Consider the following 22,541-nt stretch of genomic DNA (forward strand, 5'->3'; position numbering starts at 1 on the left):
GAGTATAAAAATATGCTTTTTCACAATAATAATAACAAAAGTGGCAAAAGGCACATTGCTGATATTAAAACAAGAATTAAGAGCAAAACATGATAGAATGAAAACAATTTGCCGGAACGCGCATTGACGTCAAAGCGAAAACCCTATTACGGCATGTGGGTCGAGCGGTCAGCGCTGACGAGGCGTATTGGAAATTGAAAAGCGAAATGAATTGGAAACACATATTTTTCGTATAACTGTAAATGTTATTTGTAAATTTCGATTTTCTAAAATTTGTTTTCAAAATGCCGATTGGCTCGGTATTTTTTCCGCAGCGTGACCTTGAAATTTTAAAAGCCTCACGAAACATACTCACACAGTTGTAAATGTTTGTAAGTGTGTGGTTTGCATCAATAATGTGAAATTAAGAGGGGTTGCGCCGCATCGGTCACCCGTTATGACAGTGCAATCGCACGCAACATTTGTTATTCATTAGCTTTGTGTTACGACTGCGCTGCCTCTGACATATTGATGCCTGTAAATGCAATATTTAACGCAAACATGTCAAACAATTTGTCAAAAAACAAGAACGACTGCGGCCCATTTTTCGTTTTGTTTAGAAAATTCAAAAATTTTGATATCTTGCAGCTGTGTGTTTATAAGAAAATAATAAAAGTGAAATAGCTAAAAATGAAAAATAAACAAATTACAGCGAGAAAATAAACTCTGTGCTACTAAAATAGCAACAACAGTAGTGCTAATAACTCATAAATGCAGACGTTGCCAAGTGGCAACACGCCCAGTTTTTGGGGTTGAGGAAAAAGTGAGCAAAACACAAGTCACAAAAACTTAATAAAATTTGGCTTTAAGTGCAGAGCAAATGTGGCACAGTGGTGCGTTTTATGTTATGGCAATTGCAAAAACAAAAACATATACTAGTGTGGTCAAAAAGTAGTAAGACTTTATAATTTGAATTTCGTGCGAAAACCCCTTCGTCGAAATATTTTTTTCTGGTTGGTATGACTGCTAGTGACATCTGCGCTACATGTCACATCAAAATGATCATTAGTGCTTATTATACAACTGTCTTTCTGTAGCAAATAACGGGCATTCGACGACTTCTACGATAAGTGGAGTTATTCAACAAAGCAGTTCCATTAAAATTTGTGTGCGGAAACAGAGTTCTGGTGCCGAAACGTTCAGAATATTGGAAAAGGTCTTCGGTGATACTTGTTGTCTCGAGAAATTTGGTAAAAGTTGTATAAAAAGGGTTCAGAACGCGTTGACGACGAGCCACATCCAGGACGACCATCAACATCAACTGCCAACGAGTCTTGGTTCTATGCTTACCACCCGGACAGACGATAAGTCGGTACGGGTTGAAGTTATTCTTCATTAAGTATTTTTAAATTACGCACAAAGTCTTACTAGTTTTTGTTCGTAGTAGTCAACGACCCAATGACGCCGCCGGCACATACTAAACCGCACCAAACCGTAATTTTTTCGGGATGCTTTGGGGGATTCGTGGAGTACGTGTGGTTTTCTGCCTAACCAATAACGAATATTTTCAGCCAGAAATGAGCCTCATCGCTGAAGATGCTTTTTCGATGAAAATCCGGATCATTTTCAAGTTGTTGCTCAGCCCAATTCACGAACATACGACGATTTTGGTGGCAAGCGGCTTCAGTTTTGCGTCAGTTTGATCTTGTCAGGATGTAGGCCAAGATCTTTTCGCAAAATTCGTCACAACGACTTCACAGAGTTGCCCAATGCTTGAGAATGCCTTGTGAGAGACTGATTTTGGTCTTCCTCAAATGAATGTGCTAGCGTCAGCAATATTCTCGAGACTACGAGAACTTCGTTGCCTCACTGGCACGGAAACATTTTGTGCTGTGCCTGTGGATTAAAATTTTTCAACGAAACGCTCAGTTGTTTATCTGACAGGACGATTATGACGACCATAAGTTGGACGTAGCGCTCTTAAAGTTGAGGCTACTGACCGCAAATTTCGGTTCTAAAGTTTAATAATTTCAATTCGTTGTTGGATCGTATATTTTTCCATGATGAAATGGCAAACTTTACTGAATAGAAATGTCAAAAGAGGGGTGAAAAGTATGGTGTCGTTTGCTGTCTCTATCGGTTTACTTTTTCAATCGCTATCCCTATCGGTCCCCTATTGAAAAAGCCGTTATAAGTATATTAAATATTTAGTAAAAAATAGGTAAATAGTAAGTAATTATATAAGATATGTGTATATACAAGTAGGTACATATATTTGTATATATATAAATCTTGAAGACCTCGAAAACAAATCTACATTAAGAATTATGAAATTCAGTTGGTTTAGTCGACTAACCAATTGTCTTCTCCTAACTTATTAATAACCTAATTATAATCGTTGATGGACAGCAGTTACCCGACTGTCCATTCATCCTATAAGAACTGATCCTTACAAATGTTGATTTACGAACCGTCAATTGTCAGATTCAGGGTTCTAGAAATATTCAAGAAAAGTATCGATTTCACACCAGTTCAGAATAAGGGGAAAAGTCAGTTTCAATTATGGACGAACTCAGAATTTGGCGAATAAAAGTTTATATATGCTCTGCATTAAAATAATACTGCGTTTCTAATATTTTTTTTTTATAAATAACCGGTATATAACTGGTAATTTTCGTACTAGTTCATTTGCACTTTGAAAAACGGCTAGTTGTCAACTTGTGCGTTTTCGTTCAGCCAGTTCTAGCGGACTACATACAGAGACCATACATGTACATACAAATCGAATGTACTTGGTATAAGTACTATATACATACATACATATACACTTTATATAAGTATGTACATATACCCATATACATTCATATATGATTGCATGTTAGCTCGCTTGTCGGTTGACCGCTACTAATAGCCTGCTTGGCGTGATGCCGCCTTAATCTATTTTGGCAACAATTTCCTAAGAAATACAAGCAAAGCAAAAAGCCAACAAATGCGGTTGTTTCGTCTTATTATTATAAGAAAATGGCAAAGATTGAAAAGTCTAAATAATCTAACCAACGCAACGAAAACAATTTCGCTGCGAAAGACGTCAACGCTGCTGGCAGCGAAAACAATAACAAAACCGCAGCAGAAAAACAAAAATAATATTTAAATATACTTAGATTTTGTAAGTGGGCAACAAGCTTGCAACAATAACAAACAAATGGAATTGATAGCGATGTAAATTTGCGCAAATTTCGACACCTTTCGTTTATATAACGACAATGTATGGCTGTTTAGGTAAAGGCATATTATTCTTTTACGGTATTTGTTGGTTTGGTTTATATAATTTTTATTGTTTTCTGAAATTACTTTATGCATTATGACAATTAAATATCAGAAAAATGGTCAAAAATATATCACTGCAGCAAAGGCTATATTAAGGGGTTACGCGGCTTCAGTTTATGCTCTTAACTAAAGCACGTATTTTCTTCTTCTTTACTTTTACTGACCCTGTAAGAAGTTCTGTTGTCAAGGTTCCTTTTTCCCGAGGGACTGCCATAAATGACGTCCTAATAGTCGAGTTTTGAGAATTTTCCTTTGAAAAAATCACATAATCATTGTAAAAATGTTAAATGCGCTTAGGTTATTCGCCTGCCTGGATTTGATTCGATGTGAAAGTCACAAAGTGATTTCAGTGTGAGCTGGCTTCCAGCTGGATCTATATACCTGTAAGTAAATCAGGCACAGTGTCTGGTCAGCGGTTAGGCGACTCTCGTGTCGCGATGTGATTTGACGTAGAAGTCACAACGTCACTACATTAGGAATTATGAAATTCTACTACAGGAGATGCTGGCTTCCATCTGCCTCTTAGCTAAATGCAAGCAAAGGTTGTGGACTGGGCTAAATGTAAATAAAGGTTTTAAACTTGGCTAAATGTAAACAAAAAGGTCGTTGACCTCATTAAATTTAAACCCCAATGAAAGGTATGCAAAAGAGTCACTGATCCCAAATGTATACAGGGTTGTTAAGTGGGCTGAATGTAAGCAAAGGTTCTGGTCTTGGATAAACTTAAACAAAAAGGTCATTGAGCCCATGACATGTAAACAAAAGGGTCGCTGGGCCCAAATGTAAACAAAGGCTGTCGACTTGGCTAAATGTTAACAATAAAGTCATTCACCTCATAAGGTAAACAAAGCGGTCAGTGACCCAATGAAATCTGGAAAAAATTGTCAATGAGCCCAAATGTAAACAAAAGTTGTTGACTTGGCTAAATGTAACAAAGGTTGTGGACTTGGCTCGGTTTTTGAGATATCGACCTGAAACTTTGCACACATCTCTTTCTACCTAAGAAATTGCTTTGTCGTTATCCCGGATATAGGATCATAATAGCGTATATCTGCAAGACAAACTGAACGTTCAAAATTTAGTCTTTTTATTAGCAACTTTTTATTTTGACAAGATATCTTCACGAAACTTGTCAGGTATTATTACCTTAGGCAGCGCTATTATCTCTGAAAAGATTTTTAAGATCAAGCTACTATAATTTGTGGCAGCCATACAAACTGATCGATCAAAATTAAATTGTATTTGAGGAAATATCTTGTCGAAATTTGGCGTGTCTTATTATCCAGGGCAGCGTTACAATATTCGGAGAAATGTTTCGATTCGGACTTCTATATGATAGGGCTGCCATACAAACTGAACGATCGGAATCAAGTGCTTGTATGGAAAACTTTTTTGTTTGACAAAATATCTTCACGAAATATTGCAGGGATTACTATAGCAGGCAACGTTACAATTTCCGAAATTTTTTTTTTAGATCGGACAAGTATAGCATATAGCTGCCATACAAACCAATCGATAAAGTGCATCTTTTGAAAGCTTTTTCATTTGCAAAGAGTATACAAATAATTAATGGTTTAGTATTTCATCATTAATAGTCCTGCACACATAACTCAGCACTTGAACGAAAATTTTGCAACCAAAAATCTGCCGATTTTCCGATTTTCCGACTTTAGGCAATTTTGCAGCATTTTGTGCGCGCAATACGGAAATTGCCAGCGGCCATATGCAACTTTCACTTTAACGCCATTATGCAAAGGCAAATCCGAATTCGGCTGCTGTACTGCCTACGTGATTGCATAACACATACATTGATATATATACATATATAGTATATATTATATGTATATTTACTATATACATATGTGGCTACTGACGCCGGCATACAATGTTGCACAATGCTCAATTGAAATACGTCAGTTCACGCGAGCGTGTTGCTAAAATGCAGTAGCACTTACACACACACACCCAACAACACATGCAGCTTTGCATATAAATAAACACGCACACACAGACACATGCGTGCATTCGCACCAAATAAATTGCCAGCATTTTGCATTTTGTCGTCGCCTCGCTGAGATTTGCATGACAGATTTGTCGCTGCGCGGCTGTCGCCAATTCACGCGGTGGCTGCCACTTATAGCATATACTTAGTACAGCTCGCCCGCCGGCAGAGTGCCATGCTTGCATGACTGGCAATTGCTGATGAGTGTTGTTACAATTTGTTATTGTTGTTGTTGCCAACGTTGTTTTTTGTTTGTATTATTGTTTTATTTCTGTCGTTGTTGTTGTTGTTGTTATTTTTATTTTTGTTGTTGTCGTTGCTTTATGTTGTTGTTGTTGTCATCGTTGTTTTTGTTTGTTGTTATTACTCTATTTTTGTTTTTGTTTTTGTTGTTGTTATTGTTCTGTTGTGCATCCCACTGCAGTGTTGCTAGCGCTTCCCGCCTGTGTGTGTTTGTACATATTTCGTTGCTGCCGCTGACACTTTGTTTTATTGTCATTGCTGTCGTTACTGTTGTTGTTTTCGCTTTCCTTATTTACATTGCAACGCATTGGTGTTGTTCTTCCTGTTGCTAATGTTGAGATTTTAATGCGCTTTCGCGCGTTGCTGTTGTTGTCGCTGTCTTTATCGACTTAATTTTTACACATTGTTGTAGCTGTTGCCTTTGTTGTTGTAGCTGGTATTGCTGCTGCTGCCGCCTCCGTTGACGCTGTTCTTTGCTGTTTGCTAATGTTGTCCGCATTGCGGAAGTGACAATGTAATTTGACGTCATTCCGTCGTCTCCGTCGTCGCCAACGCCTTCAACGTGGCTCAATGCAATGCCCGCATGCTGTGTTGCTGCTGTTGTTGTTGTACTTGGGTTGTTTTTCATTTAGCTGCTTGGCTATTGACGTCGATCTTCGGTCGTCGCGTTGGCTCGCTGACTCGCCGCTGGGCGGAAAATGTTTCGTATTTTCGCTTTTAACTAAATAAGCGAAGGCGACGTCGCTGCCGCTGCCACTGCCGTTGCTTAAGTCCATGTAATGTTGTTATTTGTCGTCAATATAATTAAATTCTTTGTTAGCATTTATTGGCTTGTTTACCAGCAGATAGCATGGCATTGCCGGCGTGTTTGCGTAGACACTTGGCTTGCTCGCGAAGTAGATATGTAGAATGCTTCAGAGCTATTAAGCTTGACGATTTATGTTGTTGTTGTTTTGTTGAAATTTCTTGAAACTTTTTTGCACTTTTCTACACGCTCTATTGTGAAGGTCATGTAAATGCACTTACTTTGTTTTGATTTGTATTAAGCGCTTAAAGTGTTTGTTGTTGTCATTTTATTATATCGAATTTGTTATTCCATACAAAATCGAGAAATTGATTGCTTTGTTTTGGGCGCTAGTATTCATGAGTGTAAGCTTGCATTTCGGGGAACATTTATGCAACGAAAATGCCAGTGTTGCAGCTCTGCGCACATAATAATTCTTTCTTTTTCTGGAAACTTTGGTTCAGCTTTTCCGCATTTTCCCATTTTTTAAAACATTATTTTTCGAATAATTTGGGTTTTGGTCGCATAAATCTTTGTGAAATTTTGCACAAATCTTTCTCTGCACAAGCAGCTACTCATTTGTCGGAACCGCCGATATCGGTGCACTATAGCATATAGCTGTCATACAAACTGAACGTTCAAAATCAGTTGCTTGTATGGAAAACTTTTTCATTTGTCGAAATATCTCTGCGAAATTTGGCACGGATCATTTTAACCGTATAATCTCTTGTTAACTGAACGTTCAAAATCAGTTGCTTGTATGGAAAATCTTTTCATTTGAAGAGATATTTTTACGAAATTTGGCACAGATCATTTTCCTTGTTAACCATATAATCTCTGAAGAAATTGTTAAGATCGGTTCGCTATAGCATATAGCTGTCATACAAACTGAACGTTCAAAAACCAGCTCTTGTTAGGAAAACTTTTTTATTCGGCGTGATATTTTCACAACATGAGTCATAGAGTTTTGCCCAAGATAGCAGTACATTCTCCAAAAAAATTGTTTAGATCGGACTACTATAGCATATAGCTGTCATACAACTGAATGATTAAAATTAGGTTCTTTTATGAAATTTATTTGTGAAGGCTATAATACCCAACAGAAGTTAACGTATTTTCTTGTTTTCGAATGAAGTGTTGCCATTTCGAATTGTTTTTGGCCTTTCTTCCCGATGCTTAATTGAAAGTAGTCAAATTATTTAAAAAATGGTAATAAATTTTTTCATTTCTTTTTGAAAAGGAAAAATGTTTTGAAGTTTATCTCGTCACCTAAAATGCGAAACAGCGTATCATCAAAAACAAATTATAAATCGCTGTTAGATATAATAACCAATATATTGGTTAGTCGAAAAAGTTTTTTTGTATCTCTAATGAAACTTCAACTAATGTTTTTATTTATAATTAACTTTAATGAACCAAATATGTACCATTTTGGTCAACCACTTTTTGCCATTTTTCCGCTAGAGATATTATATCTTCAGTGCAAAACTTTTCTGGGTTCTCGGCAAAAAACTGCGAAAAGTAATTTTCAAAGTCTGCTCTTGGAGCCAACTTTACTCCATTAAACGAGTTTTGCATTGACCGAAAATAATAGTAGTCCGATGGTGCAAGGTCAGGTCTATACGGTGGTTGCATCAAAACTTCTAAGCCAAGCTCTCCCAGTTTTTGTCGAGTCATCAAAGACGTGTGTGTCTAGCGTTGTCCTGATGGAAGACGAAGCCCTTTGTGTTGATCAGTTTTGGCTGTTTTTTCGACTTATTGCTTCAATCGCATCAGTTGTTGACAGTAAAATGTAGAATCAATGGTTCGACCAGGCTGGATCAGCTCATAGTGGATGATTTCTTTCTAGTCCCGCCAGCCACTCAGCATAACCTTTCGAGACGTCATTCCTGGCTTCCGACCATTTGTTGAGCTTCACCACGCTTGGACCATGATCTGTTTTCTCATTATTGTCGTATTTGATCCAAAAAAATTATGTTTGTATTTCCATTTTTTACATTAAACATTACATTCCAATAAGAAATTCCTTACTTTTCTTATGCCGCCAATATATAATTAACCTTTTTAAATATCTAGATCTAGACATATACAAGTTAATGAAGCAATTGACCTTCTATGAAATTTTTCCGCTTTCCAGTGGTGAGCAACATACGTGGAAATATATTTTCCAAATCATTCAACTAAGTTTCCATTTCGAAGCACTTCCTTTATAGTTATATACATACATATGTATACCTATATTCTATGAGTTTTGGTATTGCGGCACGTAGCACTGTGAACACATTTTTCAGCTCGCACCTTAATTTTCACCAAACAAGTTTTAATTAAAAATATTATTTAAGACCTAATTACAGTGTGAGAGAATTTTATAGAAGTATTTTCCGTTGCCGCAACACAGCAGGGGGCACACATCTGCAAAACTTACGTGCAACACAGGCAGTTGTAAAGCGTTTAACACTTTCGCAGTGAATGAGAAAACTATGAGGATACACATAACAATACTTATGTATATACATATGTACATATATACATATTTTTATATATTTACAGGTGGAATATAAATAGGCATATACATTGTAAGGTGGCAAGGTACATATGCGTGTATATTCACGCTTTAATATCTGTGAATAATTAGTGTAAGCAGCACAAAAGCTTACAATGAAATTGGAAAATATTTCAGAGGCTACGCGGCATAACAAATTCAAGGTTGCGCATTTCGTAAGAAGTGGCTTTTAGAAATAGTTCGGTTGGCAATATAATTTTCTTATCATTTCTAGAGCTAGAGTTAGAAGAGATAAAAAACAAAAAAATGTTAAATTTGGTTACAAAAAAATATTCCATAAAAGAAATTGCTTTGATCGTTCAATTTGTATGACAGCTATAAGCCATAGTGCTCCGATCTGAATAATTTCTTCAGAGTTTATAACATTGTCTTGGACAATAATCTGTGAGAAATTTCGTGAAGATATCTTGTTAAACGAAAAAGTTTTCTATACAAGGACTTGATTCCAATCGTTCAGTTTTCACGGCAGCTATATGCTATAGTAGTTAGGTGGGAGGTTAAGGCAGATTGATCCATAAATATCTCGTCAACTGATAAAGAGTCAATTTTGTATGGCAGCTAAGTATTTGTTGTGGTCCGATCTGAGAATTGAGGTTCGCCGGCTCGTCCACCGATTGGCCGGGTGAACGGGGTCAGCATCATGTATGTAACGCAAGTCAAAAATCTGGGACTGACCATGAGTGAAAGAATTTGAAAGAAGCATTTTGCTTGGCGAATGTGAAGAAGCGGCTGCAGGCAACCGTAGGCAAAGTACGACGAATTGATTGGCGCCTCGGATGTGCCATTTATGGAGCCGCTATATGATGGGAAGCGGACACGACAGTCTTGTGATGCCAAAAACTCCTCTCAATACAGCGTTGTATGTCGGTTCAGGAGGGGCTTGAGTGTGTCATTGCTGCGGAATTACTGGATTTCCGATGATGATGTGAAGAAGGAGAGACATCTAGGGAGCAGTAGGCTTCTAGATGATAGGGTCAGGTGTAGGTGGCAAGACCGTTGGGACAATGGTCCTAACGATCGAGTGACTTATGAGTACATTCGGGACGTTTGGTCTGTTGAGGGTAACTCCAGACCTCAGATTTTGTCTGAATCTAAGTTTTCTGCTTACAGAGCATGGTGCATCAGAGGCACCTATCTGATAGGTCTGGTTGTTTTTGTGGAGGCTGGGTGCATGTACTTGCAGAATGCCTGATGTACTCGGTTATTTGGGATCTGCGTGGAACGGGGATTAGCTGTACTGACGGACGTTTAGATGTTAGCGGTGTGATCTCCACTATTCGGAATGCCGAACAGTTGGAAGCTCAACTGGTAGTAGTTTCGGAGGTCTGACTGGACTCTTAATTTTGGTACCACGGGGAGCAGGAGCCCTTGTAGTTCACTCCAACCTACTCATGCGGACTGGCCGCTTGGGGAATATCGTGTTGGTTGTGGTTGCATTGTACTGGGTGCCGGACCCAAAGTACGGCAGAGGTTGTAGATGGGCCTCGAACGCTGCCAAGGTGGTTATCGTGTCCATTCCACCAATTGGTACTGAAAATGCTTGGTACCCACGTTAAACACAAAGGATGTTGTATGTAGAAAGACTAAAGTGTGTCCATTGTGTTACCATTAGTGAAGAGCTCTGAGGAATGATCTTGTCTGATTTGCAGCTAATCGACCATTTGTTCCAAAAAATCAACCAAGTGGACGACAATCCGTGTAAGTGTTTTGGAACAAAAATTGTTTTTGCTTTTCTGAGTATTTTCTATTAATTTTTAATTATTTTTTTGTTTTTTTTAATTTTTAGTTTTTTTTTTTTGAACTTCTGATATTTGGTTTTTGATATTTCGATTTTTTTTTTGTTTTTGATTTTTTTTTTGTTTTAATTTTTTGTTTCCTTTTTTGGTTTTGTGTAGTTTTTTGTTTTCAATTTTTTTTGTTTTTTTTTTTTGTTTTATGAACTTCTATGGTTTTTGATATTTAATTTGTTTGTGTTTTTTGATTTTTAGTTCTTTTGTTTTATTAATGGTTTTGTGTTTTTTGGTTCTCAGTTTTTTCGTTTCCTGTTTTTTTTTTGGTTTTATGTATTTTTTGTGTGTTTGTTTCTGGGTTTTGGACGCTTAAATCATATAAGAAAATGTTTATATAAATTTTGCTGTAAATTTATTTATTTCTTCGCAAATTAAATTGTGTTACCTTTTGTTATGATAATCTGGTTCCGAAACAGTTTTCTGGGCTGTGTAAATAGCAATTTGTTTATATTAGTTATTTATTTTTAAACGCTGTTGGTTGTTCTGGCATTTGTTTTTCCTTTGGCCCAAATGAGTTGGGGAATTTTCAAATTTCCTGCCAAGATTTATGAATTAATATACGCTTGAGTGTCTTGCAGATACACACTTGCAAATATATACATACTTGCTGCTTACATAAGTGGCTAGCCGCGCACATACAGTTAGAAAAATATATTTTCAGCTGTGCGCTCTAGTCTCCACACAGATTTTTGTGTGTTATTCTCCAGATCCCCACTAAAGACTGAAGACCGAAAAAATGCGATTGCAATCGTGCTAAACCAGAAAAACAAGCACATTTTTCACTTTCACGCCAGCACGCCAAATATTTGGATAAATAGATGAACGGACGGACAGCCGAACGCATGGACATAGTACAAGTGGACGCACAAAGGCGCGCTGCGCCAATGAATGGACTGGCTGCCACACGTAGTGGCGTAAACAAATTTGCGAAAATTGTTTATCAAAAGTGAATTTCTTTCAGCAAATTAAATGATTGAAGCGAAAGCAAAAAAAAAATCTAGTTGCTGCCATGAATGAATTTTCTGAATGGCTGCTGTAAGTGCGCGGGGCCGCTGGGCCCGTCGTGTGGGTGGCGTGCAAAAATAGCCAAATGCTTCTACGTTCAAGCGTATGTAAAGTGGGAACGGCCTTCAGCTGCGCGCTTTTGTTTTTGCTGTATTTATTTGTGTTAATTTTTTTTTTTGGGGTTTCTTCACGGGTACAGCCGTTTTGGCCATAAATCAAGTGATAAGACTGCAGAACCGAGTTGACCATTTCGTTGGTAAACAAGCGATTTCTGCTTAAAACCAATCCAAAATAACAACAAACTGATTAAATTGGCAAATTCGATGACCTCGATACCTTGAAGGCAATATACTGTGTGTTAGCGCATATTATCATGTTTGTATATTTATGTATATACGTATGTGTGTGTACGTTTATGGTCTCTTTTTTTTTTTGGTTGTCATAAAGTTTTAAGTGCTCTGTTTTGTCTCTTATTACTAATGTGATTTGCCTTATCGTTTATCGCCCAGCCGCGTTATCAAGGCAAAACGGTGATACCGTTAACTAGGAAAAGTGTCGTAAACAATTTATGGTAGGCCAAGTTGAGACAAAGTGCTTGCCGTTAGCTCACTGCTGAAAATTGCCTTAATTATATTAAAATTCCGGTTAATGGTTGGATCTCAAATTTTTTTTTCCGGATAATGTATCGTTTTTCAAAGAAACAAAAAAAAACAAGCTCGGTTGCATTCTTTCAGATTTTTTTTGTATCACACATTTATTATATTTCAAATTTTTCCCCAATAAAACCTAGTTCTAGGTTTTTAAAGAAAATGTTTATTTGTATTTTTTTGGAAATCCAAACACCCAGGCACTTGGCTTTTGAAACTGGAAAAATTTTGAAATCAAATTAAAATATTTTTAAAATATTTCAAAAAATATATTTTTTTCGAAAAACAAAATCTGTACTATATTTTCCAAAAATATCTTTTTATAACAGATTTTCTTACATATGTACATATATTTAAATAACAAAAAATCTAAAAAATATATTTTCGATATTTTTTTTAGCAATTTTAGAAGATGCTTTTTAAATAAAAAAAGAATAAAATCACATTTTTTTTCAAAAAAAATTTCAAAAAATATTTTTAATATATTTCTGAACAAATTTTTCAAAATATTTTTTGGTATCAGTTTTTTTTTATATAAACATTAAAAAAACTAGTTGCATTTTTTCAAGAAAAATCGTTTTATTCTATTATTTTTTTTTATTTTAAATTAAAAAAATTTTAAAATATTAAAAAAAAATATATTTTTTTCGAAAACAAAATCTGTACTACATTTTCCAAAATTATCTTTTTTTTAACAGATTTTCTTATATTTAAATAACAAAAAATCTAAAAATATTAAGTTTCATATTTGTAGAAAATATATTTTCGATATTTTTTTAGCAATTTTGGAAGATGATGCAATTGACTTTTTAAATAAAAAATAAAATAAAATCAGATTTTTTCAAAAGAAATTTCAAAAAATATTTTTAAGCTATTTCTGAACAAATTTTTCAAAATATTTTTTTGTATCAGAATTTTTTTATATAAACATTAAAAAAAACTAGTTGCATTTTTTCAAGAAAAATCGTTTTCTATCTCATTTTTTTTATATTTTAAAAAAATTTTGGTTCGTTGTATATCTTTCTTTCATAAAAATATACTTTTTTGCCACGCAGATTTTTTTAATTCAACATAGTTTCTCAAAAAAAAAATTTAGTTACATTTTCAATTATATATTTTTTTAATTTTTTTTTGTAATTGTAAATATTGCAAATGGTTTGTTTTAACTAAAAAAAAATGTCTATATAATTTTGAAAAAAAATCAGAAATTAAATTAGAATACTATTTCAAGGAAAAAGGTAAAAATATTTCGAAAGACATATATATTCTTTTCGTAAAACAAAATCGGTTGCATTTAATATTTTTTTTCATAAAAATATATGTTTTGGTTTACAACCAGTTTTTTTTTAATTTATTAATATTTTTGTTTTCATTTAGTTAAATTTTATTTTTTAAATATTTCATATTTTTTTTGTAGTTCTAAATGCTGCAAGCGGCTTTTTTAATCAAAAGTATTTGGAAATCAAATTTGAAAATTTCAAAAAAATATTTTAATAAAAATTCAAAAAATTAGTTTATATTAAATTATATTTTTTATATTTTATTTCGAAAAAAAATCTGTTGAGTATTTGAAAAAATATATATCTTTCTTTCACACTTTTTTTATATTTCAAAAACTATTTATGCTTTACAAAAAAACAATCATTTTCCCTTGGTCGAAAAATATGTTTTTAAATTTTTTTCAAAAAACATCTGGTTTTTTTTTTAAAAATTTGAAATTGAATTTCGGAAAAAAAATTAATTTTATATTCCAGAAACATTATGAATTTTTTCCAAACGTATATATCTTTTTTTTATTTTTACTCTTGTATTTCAAAAAATGTACATACATATATGTATGTTTTACAAAATCATTTAGTCAAAAAAAAAAGTTTTTCTATTTTTCGTAATTTTAAAAATTGCAATCTTTTTATACTCTCGCAACAATGTTGCTAAGGAGAGTATTATAGTTTTGTTCACATAACGGTTGTTTGTAAGTCCTAAAACTAAAAGAGTCAGATTTAGGGTTATATATACCAAAGTGTCCGTCCGTCTGTCCGTCCGTCCGTGCAAACTGTAACTTGAGTAAAAAAATATCATGATGAAACTTGGTACACGTATTTCTTGGCTCCATAAGAAGATTAAGTTCGAAGATGGGCAAAATCGGCTCACTGCCACGCCCACAAAATGGCGGAAACCGAAAACGTATAAAGTGTCATGATCGCATTAGGGAGGGACATATTTGGAAGTAATTTTTTTGGAAAAGTGGGCGTGGCCCCGCCCCCTACTAAGTTTTTTGTACATATCTCGAAAACTATTATAGCTATGTCAAAAAAAGTCGTTTTCTTCAGGTATTTTTTGTTCAAAAATGGAAGAAACAAAATACAAAGGTTATGTTCAAAATTTTAAAAGTGCGTTAAATTCAGAAACTTAAAAGAAAGTTGAGTTTTTTCCAAAAAATATATATTTTTTTATATAATGTTTTCTTACATATGTACGAAATATGGCTGAAATCGGTTATTTCATAAAATGTATCTGATGCCTTCTTTGTTTACGAGTATAAAATCATTCGGAATAAAACTTTACACAAATACGGTATTTGAAAAATATTCTATTTTTCGATTAATTTTAAAAACTGCAACCTGCCTTTTTCTGTAAAAAATTTGAAACTAAAATTAGAATAGTTCAAAAAATATTTTTAAAATGTTTGAAAAAATATTTATTTAAAAAATTTTAAATTAAGTTAAAAATATTAAAAAAAAAAGTTTTAAATATTTCTTAAAATATTTGTTTTTTAATAATTTTTATATATTAATGAATATATAGTATATTAAATAATATTTTTTATTGTTGTCACATTTTTGATTAAATAATTTGCTTCAAACAGCAACGGTATATTAATTTATTTAAAAAATTTAATAAAATTAAAATATTTTAGCGAAAATATCAACAAGTTCGTTCAACTGCCGTCACTGTTAGACTATTTTGCAACATTCTCTACCTGCGTATATACTTTTCCTACGTCTGAACTTCATATTTTTGACATTTTCAATTGTCTTCACGCGTTTGTGCTTATTTTTGAGTGTGTCCAGGAATTTTAAAAATATTCAATTACATTTAAAGGAAATGTCGCCCACACGCTGTAAAAGCGCTGACGTGCACAAAGTGCCCCAAGGTGTTGCTAATAAATATATAAATATAAATAAATGCCGAAAATAAAGGAGATAAAATGACAAGTGTGGCAGCAAGCTACAGTGAATGCGCTTAAAACATTGTATGTATGTATGTATGGTATACGTTTATACATGTATGTATATGTTTATACATGAATTGTAAATATGTATATATGCATGTGTGTGCCCACTTCAACCTTTGTCCGTGCATGTCACTGACTGCTTAGCTGTTATGCCAGAAAAGCAATAAAAATTTGAGTGCAAACATAATTGTGACATGTGGCAAGCATGAATATTGTATTTATTTAATTTTCCTTTCTACCGGTTTAATAACCCTTAGTGTGTGTTTATTTGTGTTTTTGGTAATTGAAAAGTATTTTTAATATTATGCGGTTGCTAAGGCAATGTAAACGAAATTGGGTTGTTCGAAGAGCAGTGTATGGTATGAAAATGGAAAGAAAAGTATATAGTATAATAATAATAAATTGTTGTTGTACTACAGATATAATATATAATTCCATATACATATATGGATTTATATATATTAATATATTAATATTTTTTAGCATGAAAAATGTATATTGTTATATTATATGTAATGATAAGCCAGCAAATTTGGCTTAGAATATTTTCTACTCGCAAAGTCTTAGCAAACGCTTGAGAAGTCTTAAACATTTTATGTGCTTAAATAATAATAGTACATACATATATATAATTTGTCTCAGAAATAAGCCTTAGCGTTGGTTTGAAGCTTAAATTACTGCGTGGTACGATTTTAAGGCAGCTAATACTGGTACATATATGCCTCCAAAGCGACATGTGCTTATTTAATTTGTATGAAAATTTCTGTCGCTGAAATATTTTTTAATTTTTTCTAAATTTATTGTGAGAAATAAATAGTGAAATTATGCAAGTTCAAGTGCTGTACTCATTCGTAAGCTATTTCCATATTAATTAAATAAAATATGCTATATAATTTAAAGCTGTTGTTATTTCTGCCTCCATTGCGTATACGTAACCTCTGCATTGAGCTCATAAAATGTGGGAAATATTGCTGAAAATCAATAATTTGTTGGTCTGGTACGGCAATTTGTTTCTTATGATATAAAGAATGCACTCATATTGAAACAAATTTTGAGTTTTGGTTATAAAATGGTTATATAGTGGTTATATATTGGTTATATAGTGGTTATAAATTGGTTATATAGTGGTTATGTAGTGGTTATATCTGACAGCGTAAGCTGAAAATTTTATGCTACATATGTACATGCATATGTAACGCGATGTAGTGAGTCGTAGGCATTAACAAATTGATTTCGATTTTTGTTGATAATACTTTGTTATGCATTTTAGGTGACGAAATAAAATTTTTTTTTTTGAAAATCTGTGTTTCTCTGCCGCCAGACACACCTACTCACACAACAGAAAAGTAATTCTGTAAAAGTTGTATAAGTTAATTTAGCGCTGCTCTAACTTAATTCAGCAATTATAAGCATTAGCAACCGTTAATAAGTACAAATTGCATTTCACAACAAATTTCTACTTTAAAATTATTTTACTAGCAAATTATAAAAATACACAAGTGTCAGTTTGCAACACGACTATCCATATGTTACATTCTAAAGTCGCTAGATTTAACTGGTTGCAACTGCAATCTGCAGCATCAAGTGACATATATGCTTTATATATGTACATATATATGTATGTGTACATAATATGTAGGTTTATGTGCCTGGGTATCGGGTTAGGTGCAGCCAAGCTGAAGTAATAGAAGCTGCATGAGCAAATAAAAAAAAAACATGACTTACATTTGCTTGTGCATAAACACACGCAAGCACTAATAAGTGCTATATATATGCATATATACATACGCGCATGTATGTATGTATATATTGCTATAGTGAGACGTTTTGCACAACAGTTTGTAGCGTCAACGTTTTTTAGGTTATACAAATTGCTCAAATGTCAAGTGGAGGTACTGCTTGCTTGTCAGGTGAGTGAAATTCGAAGAAAAGGTTGTTTTGCTGCGCTTTCTTCAAGCGTACCTAAACTACTCATATGCAGCTAAATATGTACGGGTTGGTGTGCTTATGCGCATGCTATATAATGTTTACCGTTGTCTTTGCGCTGTAAGTTGTTGTTGTTTTGTTTTTTTGTTATTGTTGTTGTAGTTGTTGTTTTTCGTTATTGCTGTTGTAGTTATTGTTGTTTTTCTGCCTTGTTGTATTTGTTGTTGTTGTTGTATTTGTTTTTGTTCTGCTTCTTGTGTTTGTGGTTTTCCTTGTTGTTGTCGTTTTCTTCATCGCTGTTGTTGGTTTTTAGTTTTTGTTGCTGCTGTGTTTCCCTCCTGTTGTTGTTGTTTTTAGTTCTTCTTCTTGCACTTGTTGTTGTTGTTTTTTTCGTTTTACTGCTGATTTAAACCTCTTGTTGTTGTAGTTGTTGTTTTTCTTGTTGTTGTTGTTGTTTTCCTAGTTGTTGTTGTATTTCTTGTTGTTTTTAGTTTCTGTTGCCGCTGCTTTCATTTGCTTAGCTTGGCTTTATTTTACGCTTGGTTGCACAATTTGACGTCCATACAAGCGAGTAAACTATAGGCACACACACATACACACAAACACACATATGTATCGGTACATGACTAAATTGTACCTTGTTCAAGCGAAATACAGCACACAAGCTTATGCGCGCATACATATACATAAGTGTATATTAGTTTAGCTGTTGTTGTTGCTATTTTAGTTCGTTTGATTTTGGTGCCAGCAAGTCTGTCGTGAAACGCTTCAACAGCCAGTCAGGCGAACAGCCGGCGCGCAGGCAGACCGGCAGTCATAAGCATAAGCATACACACACATGCATACCTTAAAACAAATACACACATATATATATATATACATATATATAATATATATATGTATGTATACTATATGATATATGTATATGTATATAAGTGTTTAGGTAGCTGCTTGGTGTGTTGCGTGCATTTGCCGCAAATCAGCTGATATTTCGTGTTGTGTCACCGCTACATTATTCAAGTAAATTAAATTTCGAAAAGCCAAGACCCAACAACACAACACACCCACCGCCGTATAGCTACGCTAACATGCCTAGCTGCTTAGTAAATACACGTATTTGCGCTTAAATTGTTAGTTAGCCGCAAAGGGTGGGCATTTAAGGTTCTCTATTGCTGTTATTTTTGTCTCTATGTCGGTTTGGGGTTGGGTCCTCTGAAAGAGGTGCAATTTCTGGCGCGTGTATTGAGTTTTTTGTTTCTTTTTTGTTTTGGTTTGCCCACATTTTTTCTAGCTGAGCTTAGCAGCTAATTTATTTCCATTATTTTTTCGTCTCCGTGTGCTTGTATGTGTGTAGGTGTTTTGCTGTTCCATTTATCATTAGTTTGTGCGCTTGTGCGCGTCCAGCCCCCTGCTGAGATATGCATGAAATCCATTAAAACAAATTACCACTCGCATTGTACTTACGGCTCTGACAGTGTGTGGTGGAATTCTAATTCTGGCCACTGACGCGCGGCAGTTTGCGGCATTTCACAAAGCGACAAGTAAATTGCAAAACACAAATTGCACAAAAAATAGCCAAGAAATTGCCACAAACTGTTATAGCAACACAGTGTTGACGCAAAAAACAAGGCAAGCAAACACACACACACACACACACACACAAACACTTGGTTTTGAAATCAATATTAAGAAGTCGAACAAAAGCCAAGAACATGTCATTCGTCGCTCTATGGTCGACAAACCGGCAATTTATGCACATATAAGCAGTAAAGTACAACAAAAAGCTTAGTGCCTATTTACAGTTGTCTTACGTTAACTTTTTTTTTAATTGGAAAAAGTTTGAAATTAGCAAAAAAAATATTTTAAAATTTTATTTTCTGTGCAAAATTAAATTTTGTATTATTATTATTTTTTTAAGTACGAAAATTATTTTAAACGTTTGGTGATTGTCATGGTTAGCATGTATGCAATTTAAAAAAATATTATTAGTTGTATTTATTGGCTAGTCGAAAAAGTCTTTTCGTATTTTGTCAATAGATGCCGTCGCAGTCGTATAACTCCAGTGCTACCAATCACATTGTGTCATACCATATAGTGTTGGAAAGGTGAGATTTGAAGCTTCATTTAACCAAAAAAAATTCAACTCGGAGAAATTGATGATGGATGGATGAAATACGAAAAGACTTTTTCGACTACCCTATATTATTTATGTAGCGTTTGCACATATAGGTTAGCTTAATCTGGTAGGTCAATAAGTCACGCATAGACAAGTTGCTTCTGTTCTTAGTTCTTTACCATGCTTCTGTCCAGATCGTCGTATAGACAATGCATGGTTTTCCCAATCTTGATTTTCCATTTCCGCTGTTAGCCCTACACCATTCTTGGCAGTCTCGTCCACTATTTCATTACCCTTGATCTCTTCTATGAGGCCTGGCGATCAACCGATTTAAACATGACTTTTGTAGTTTTGCACCCAGTTAGCTCGTTCCATCGGATTTTGATTTTCTTTACCATGCTTGCTTCTGTCCAGATCGTCGTATAGACAATGCATGGTTTTCCCAATCTTGATTTTCCATTTCCGGTGTTAGCCGTACACCATTCTTGGCAATCTCGTTCACTATTTCATTACCCTTGATGCCTTTGAGGCCTGGCACCCAGTGGATGTAAAGTTGCTTACTTCTGACAACTCTCTCTACTGCTGCTCTGCTTCCCGATTTAGCCAATATGCGATGCCGTAACTGCCTTGTCTGTCCGTCTGTCTACGTATATATTGACTCTAGTCCTCAGCTGCATTAAGAATCGGTTTTGTAATTTTACAAAGCTTTAAATTTTCGACAATTTAAAAGACTGTCTTATGTCTAACTCTGGACAGGACACCCCGCATAAACTCCATTGTCCATTTTCGAGCCAGCTTTAAAAATGTTTAGAATGTTTACGTCAGCCATCTTTTTCTATGTTTACTTTGAACCTTCTTTTCCAGTTGAAAAGTGGGGTCATGTAGTCGGTGTCTGTCCAACTGCCATTACCCACCCAGTTATGGCCGAAGGTTCCATATGTAAATTCTCCTGCAGCCAGTAGTCGTCGTCGCCGATTTTGCTGCGCAGTTTTCTGCGAAGAAGTCTATAGGTGGCAGATTTAGTACCAGTACTAGTTCGAGAGCCGCCGCTCTTAAAGCTCCCGTTATGCGAGCCGCTGAACCCTTTCCATTGGCTTCCGGTAGGTGGATTTCCGTACGCCTGTCCACCATATTACTGCACCGTAGAGCAGAATTGGTCTAACAAAAGCTGCGTAGTACCATTGCATGAGAGAGGGAGAGAGCCCCAGGTGGCGCCGAGTATCTGCCTATACGCATATAAAGGATTGCTGGCTTTTTTCACGTTGTGCTTCCACAGCATTTTGCGGTCCAAGACTACCCCAAAGTACTCGGTCCGGTACTTGAGAGAGAGAGAGAGAGAGAGAGAGAGTTGTGTCCATTTATAGAAGGTAGGCAATCTGCCACATAGGATTTCTATTGAACACAAGCAGATCCGTTTTCTCCGGGTTCAACCCTAGACCCGCTTGCGATGCCTAGTTCTCGACTGTATTGAGAGTAATGATCATAATACTGTTAATGGCTTGTAGAAACCTACCCGTTATTAAGATGACATTGTTGTCCGCATATGCCATCATCTTAGGGGCTTTGCCTTCCCAGTTCCTTAACAGTTTGTTTACCACTAACGTCTACAGGAGCGGCAATAGTATTCCACCTTGAGGAAAACCTCTACAGACTTCCTTGGCCACTTTAGCGTCGTTCCATTTTGCTTTTACCCGTCTAGAGGTTAAAAGGCTTCTGCTGTAACGTTGTCATAGCAGGAGCAACTCCTGTTGACAATTCAGCATACATATATTCCGTAGAGACATTGTTAAATGCTCCAGAAATGTTCAGGAATGCTCCAAGCGCATATTCCTTATATTTAAAAGCCCTTTCGATATTAAAAAGGTGTGGAGAGCAGTCTCTATTGATCTGCCCTTCGTATATTAGCTCAACGAACAGCAAGCCGTTGTATGAAATTTTTTTTTATTTGATAAGATATCCTCACGGTATAGGTTATAACCTGGGGCATAGCTGCAGTCTCTGAAGAAACTGTTCCAGATCGCATCACTATAGCATATATAGCATATGGCTGCCATACAAACTGATCGATAAACATTAAGTACTTGTATGGGAAACTTTTTTATTTGGCAAGATATCTTCACGAAATTTGGTATACGTTATAACCTAGAACATCGCTACAATCTCTGAAGAAACTGTTCAGATCGCATCACTATAGTATTATATAATATATATCTGCCATAAAACTGATCGATAAAAATCAAGCTCTTGTATGGAAAACTTTTTTTATTTAACGAGATATCTTAACTAAATTTGGTATACGTTATAACCTGGAGCATAGCTACAATCTCTGAATAAAATGCTGAGATCGGACAACTATAGCATATAGCTGCCATACAAACTGATCGATAAAAATCAAGTTCTTGTATGGAAAACTTTTTTATTTAACGAGATATCTTAACGAAATTTGGTATACGTTATAAACTGGAGCATAGCTACAATCTATGAAGAAATTGCTGAGATCGGACAACTATACCACATAGCTGTCATATAAACTGAGCGCTGAAAATCAAGGCAAACATATTTTTGTACTTTTTTATGCTATAAGAAATACTCCTCCGAAGCGTTCGGTGCAGCCAAACTTAGCCCTATTTCTTGTTCTAACTCTCACATAATCCATCTGCGGTTTATGCACCCCTGTATGCCTACGTGTGCCTTGGCGCAAACTATCACTTTGTCATCGCGTGCTCTTTATTTAACAGCCAATCAGTCTAGCCTTCGATCTAACAAACAAAGATTTCAGTCAGTCAGTCAGTCAGTCCACTACTATTGCTAACTTAACGCAAATATTTAGTTTATTCGTCAAACTCTTATTCAAATAGAAATCCAACAATAAATAGGCAAAAATGCGAAAAAAAGAGTAAACAGCGCAACATTTCCTGTAAGTA

At 34.9% G+C, this 22,541-nt stretch overlaps 1 long non-coding RNA gene across 4 annotated transcripts in view; it reads left to right on the top strand.

Moving 5' to 3' along the window:
• Positions 1-22,541, top strand: part of LOC126761176 (uncharacterized) — a 302,754-nt gene that overhangs the window by 193,210 nt on the left and 87,003 nt on the right. The gene's annotated exons all lie outside the window — the stretch shown is intronic.

The sequence above is a fragment of the Bactrocera neohumeralis genome, chromosome 6, assembly GCF_024586455.1.
Source record: "Bactrocera neohumeralis isolate Rockhampton chromosome 6, APGP_CSIRO_Bneo_wtdbg2-racon-allhic-juicebox.fasta_v2, whole genome shotgun sequence".
In the NCBI taxonomy this organism is placed as follows: Eukaryota; Metazoa; Arthropoda; class Insecta; order Diptera; family Tephritidae; genus Bactrocera; species Bactrocera neohumeralis.